This window comes from Zootoca vivipara, chromosome 4, assembly GCF_963506605.1.
Source record: "Zootoca vivipara chromosome 4, rZooViv1.1, whole genome shotgun sequence".
Classification (NCBI taxonomy): domain Eukaryota; kingdom Metazoa; phylum Chordata; class Lepidosauria; order Squamata; family Lacertidae; genus Zootoca; species Zootoca vivipara.
In genome coordinates this window covers 47,929,601-47,934,963 of record NC_083279.1, presented here as the reverse complement: position 1 = coordinate 47,934,963, position 5,363 = coordinate 47,929,601, and the positions used below count along the sequence as shown (strand labels likewise).

Sequence of the window (5,363 nt, the reverse complement as noted above, 5' to 3'; positions counted from 1 at the left end):
AGGCAAAAGATTTGCAGAAAACAATTTTTATAGCAGCCTGTTTGTTCAACATTTTCAGATAAATTTTATCTTGGGAGGCAAATGTCTTTGTCATCATGACTCCACCTGTGTTTTGATTTTGATTAAAGATTTGTATATATGTTCCAGATACATTATCAAGCAGCAGAAATGATGATTCGCTTGGTAAACTCAGTGGGAGGGATGTGTGGCAAAGATCGGCCTCAGATTCTTTCCTCATGAATCACGCTCAGCCACCCTTAAATTGATCCACATCATGTTAGTGCAGCCCTTCGGGCAATTACAGTACCTATCACTTGACTGGGAAAGAAATAGGACATGTCAAATTGTGTCAGTTCACAGACGTAAGTTAATATGCAATAGTCTGTTGAGGACTCTAGGGTACCACACTCCTTATGCATTTGGGGGGGGGGGGAATGTTGAGTTTTTGGGAAACTTCTGTCTTATACAGGCATCTGGGGAAGACAGAAGAAGACAATCCCATCATTTGCATTTATATAAAAAGCAAAATGTTGTTTCTAATTGAATACATGCTATAGTGGACATAGAAGGATTATTTTATGGTTTACTTTGTTTAGGGTTGCCAGACGTATGGCAGTCCTCCTAATTTTGTTACCAAAGTCAGCAAGAAACAGCTGTCCCTGAGATTGCTCTCTGTTCCAGTACTGATGTAGGGCAAATGTATATTTTCACGAAAACAGTTTCCTGCTTGGTAAGGACCTATGTTCCCTTAGTTTGCCAATATTAGCTCCATTATTACAGCCTTCACTGTTGGAGTCATGCCTATGCAAAAAAAAATGAAAATAAAATAAATCTCTCTCTCTCTCATTTTTATAACTGTACATGAAAATGAAATTTGAAAGCTGAGTAATGCATTGACCAAAGGTGTAACTGCTGGGGAAGGGTTACTGTGATTAATAGCACCAAAGTCACCCAGCACGGCACAAATGTGCTAATCAACTGATAAGTCTCCCCACAGATAAGCAAGACCAGTCTTGCTTCATCTGTGATCCTCCCTAATTTGAGATTAAGCATTTGAAACTCTCCAACAATGTCAAAAGTAGACTTACCTGATTGACCAATCCTGCCCTGAGAGCAAGTAAAATGGCTACTTACAACAATGACCAAAAATGAGAAAATGTATCACCAAAAGGGGGACAAATTGTTCTATGCATAATGTTTGCGGATGCCAATAGATATGTAAAGGTACACATTTGTAAATAACATCTGGAATTTAAACGGAAATACACTGCATCTCATTATAATACGGAAGACCACATGATGTAGGCCTGCTCAGTCTGCAGTCCTGCTGATAACTTTGAGCCCCTGCCTTCTCTCCATTCTTGTGCTTCTTCATCTTTAAATCGTACTTTGAAAAGGCCACTTCTTCAAATATAGATCTCTCCTCTCACAGCCCTTCAATTAGATGGCTGCCCGTGGCAAGATAGGACTTAGGGACATTCTAAGAAAATGGCTTTTGGAGTATGAAGCTTTCAATTTGCACATGCAGTAAAAAGAAAGAAAGCAAAAGTATACTGACATGCATTTCTGGTTTCGCTGCTTCTACTGTAATATATATATATATATATATATATATATATATATATATATATCAGTTTTCTATGAGATAGTTTAGGCAGTGCTTCTTTTCTTAAAAAAAATGTTTAGGGGTACTCTCATTTTACTACTCATATTAAAATAATGCCTCTCAATAAGGCCAAACTTAGATTCACAAAATGTTTAGGGATATGCGTACCCCTGCGTCCCCGCAGAAAAAAGCACTGAGTTTAGGTTTGTTATGGATGGGGAAGGATCAATGGTATGATCACTTAACATGATTTCTTCCCACTGGGGAATACACACAGTATATGCATGAAATATCCTTTACCAAACTCTGATAGCACACACAGGTGGACAGTACTAGCTAATAGTTGCCAAAACAAGGTTACTGGGAAGCAGGAATGAGTTATTATAAATTTATTATTTATACCCTGCCCATCTGGCTGGGTTTCCCCAGCCACTCTGAGCGGCTTCCAACCAAATATTAAAAACAATACAGCAGCACAATACAGATTGGTGTGGCAGTATTCCTTCCCCCCAGTGGACTAGCCCCCACAGCTCCCAGGACGTTGTGTTGTCTTCTGTAAATATTAGCAGCTGTATAGACTCCCATGAAAGAACCCCAGACTGAAATAACTGTGTATGTAATAATAATAATAATAATAATAATAATAATAATAATAATAATGCCCATAATAATAATTTCCCATAGGTCCACCACAGGTACCCCTGCTCCCTTTGCCTCTCCACATCATGGAGTGTGGCTCAACTGTTTAAGTCACCTGAAGCCATTTGTCCCACAGGCACCTTTCTGCAGTGCACCTCTCCTTCGAGTTAAAGGTTGGTGGATGGATGTCTACTTTTGGTTGGGAGATATACCTAGAAGGATTATAGGCCAGCTAGGCTGGATCTAGACACATGAAAAAACATTTCAGGAAAACATGTTGTAAATCTCACATTGGTGAAAGACAGAACTCTACATCACCATCTGGTGTCACAGTGTTATAACACATTTAAAATGCTTTTTCTTTACTAATGTAGCTGAATCCCTAGTTTATGATTCTATGAGTGTGGCCAAAATAATCTCAAGCTCTAGACTGTATTCTTGTTGTATAATATATTGCTAGAAATGCGGCCTACTTGGAAAATAGACTTCTGTCACTTTGCACGGCTGTGAGATAAGAGCTTAAAGATTAAAAAAATTCAAGAGCATCAAAAAGAGAAACACATCATTTTTTGCAATGCTTTAATATGCTGAATGTGCAAGAAGGTTTCATAAAGATAATGCAAACAGGGGGAAATAAAATGCATTTCTACATTCTCAAGAGTAATAGCAAAGGTTGGCAAAAAAAAATACTATGGATCTGAGACTAATTAGCTACGTTTATAGCAGGCATAGGCAGACTCGGCCCTCCAGATGTTTTGGGACTACACCTCCCATCATCCCTGACCACTGGCCCTGTTAGCTAGGGATGTTCGGAGTTGTAGTCCCAAAACATCTGGAGGGCTGAGTTTGCCTATGCCTGGTTTATAGCTCTTGGGGAAGATGATTTGCAGTTGTGTGCAGACAGATGTGGACTGACCTCCCTGGCAAGGAAAGAAGCAGAAAATTGGGGTAGAGAACAGGAAATGTTGAAAGCGACTGCAGCATTTTGTATTCTGTTTTTGTCTTGGAGGGATGCCGTTGTTGGACGTTCCTGGTCTGTGCCTTCATTTCGTTCTACTTTGCTGAAATGAAAAGAAGAGAAATCTGCTTTATACGATGAACATTTCTGTTTCAACTGTCTGGAATCTGAATAGGGCTTGGGAGGAATTTCATTGCTTATGTATAAGTTGGGGGGTTATCCTTGCTCTTGTCTGCATGGCTTCCTGCTTGGGTTGTCAACTAAGGGTTGAGGACCCAAAGAAATCAATGGAGTGAAGTTACCCATGACGTAGTCCAGCTTTATTGATTTCCTGTGTCATTACATCTGCTGTTTCTTTCTCTTCCATTCCCTTTCCTTGCTATCTCCTTGCTATCCCTATAGCCTTTGCCCTCTCTGGATTGTATCCAATGTTGTGGGAGAAAAGTTCCACTCATTCCACAGGATTTCAGTTTTCTCCTCCCCCCCCCAAAAAAAATCTACTCCAGAGGATCTTCTGAACTGATTTTGAGGGTGCCAGTTGGCTGGAATGAGCAGGTGGAGGATATCCTGTCGAATACATGCCTCCTGTATTCCACAATTTTTGACGTGTGTCCACCCCCCCACTCCACCCACACCTCCTTTTCCTTAGGAAAGGTTTTGTTGTGCACCCACGAAACAAAGTGCTGTTGCCTTTAAAAGTACCAGACACTGCTAGCTGCAGATTCTGAGGAACTATTGGCCAAAACAGTTTAGGGAACCTTCCTTTTCCCAGGGTGAAGTTAAAAGCATCCATAGGATTGTAAACATAGCAGTTATAAAGTGTGTGTGTGTGTGTGTGTGTGTGCGCGTGCGTGCGTGTGTTTTCAAGAGGCTTTTGACCAAGGTAGATAAGGATTATTTTTTTCTCAGAAATTGCAGGTATTTGATAATATCTATAGAGAACCCACAACTAAGTGTTGCTCAAAATGAGATAAATGTTGATGAGGGCTGAGACTGGGAGACTTCCGAGCTCTCAGTCCTTTTCATTATGTATTACCAAATGTATGGCATATCCCCCCCCCCATTTCCCAGGAACAGCTGTAGGATAAGCTCTTGATATCTATTAGTTTTAAAAAAACACAAAAACAACAAATTAAACCAGTTACTTACCTCCTCAGCCTCGGCCCCAGTTCCAGCCTCGGCGAAAGCCATGGCGAAAGCCACCTCGGCCTCCTCCGCCTCGACCTCCTCGACCACCTCGACCACCTCGACCACCTCGGCCCCCGCCACGCCTGGCATCTGCCACACTAGCCAATCCTACGATCAGGAGAATGGCCACCAGCCAGATCCATTTGAAGTTCATTTTTATCTGAAATCTTCACAGAATCTTCAGACCTGTTAAAGCATTCCATATCAAAGGTGTGACTCAACAGAGGTTCAATCTGCTTTTTTCCCAAAAAGAAAGGCCAAAAAAGGGAGTGTTTGGTTTGACATTTGTATAGCATTTCTAGTGTCCAAAGTGCTGTTATGATGACATCAATCCTCTAAGGTGAACCAGAATTATCACCTCCCATATTGCAAGAGCTGAGGCTGAAAATGGCTTGCTCAAGTGGCAAGATTCAAACCAATGAAAAATTCACATCTGAGTAGGGAGGGGAAGGAGTGCATGTACTCCTGGGGTATCACTGACCCACCCACCCCACAATGTTTCAAAGCTTAGGAATGTGCCATGTGCATAGCTGCCAACTCCCGGATTGAAAAAGCTGGGATCAGCAGCAGTGCTGTATTTTGCCATCAACTTTGAATTTTCTTATTAAGTTTGCATGAAGATTTATCATAATTTCTCCTAACCACCAACCCTTTTTTTGTAAGCAACTTTGCCTCACGTACACATTTTTGCAGGCAATATTCCCTAAGAATGCATTTTGGTCTGTTATTTTCACCATTATCTGCCTTTCTAAGCCCCTGATGTGCACTTTCCGTACATCTTCTTTTGGTTGGAGAGGGTAACACAAAATTCGTAGAAGTCTGAATTTTGAGCAATAGTCTCATTTCAGTTTGTGTATTGTGAAGTGGGTAGAGTTGCATTAAAATGAAAATCAAACCAAATCCCTTGCCTCCCAGTCAATAGAACCACTTGACTTACCCCACCTGAATGAGTTCCTGAAAGCTTGATGAAGA

At 41.0% G+C, this 5,363-nt stretch overlaps 1 long non-coding RNA gene across 1 annotated transcript; it reads right to left on the bottom strand.

Moving 5' to 3' along the window:
• Window positions 1-2,822: 2,822 nt before the first annotated feature.
• On the bottom strand, window positions 2,823-5,363 carry LOC118085553 (uncharacterized). The gene is made up of 3 exons (XR_004692650.2): window positions 5,329-5,363; window positions 4,353-4,577; window positions 2,823-3,306 (listed from the first exon to the last, which is right to left on the bottom strand). It is a non-coding gene; the product is annotated as an uncharacterized LOC118085553 (long non-coding RNA).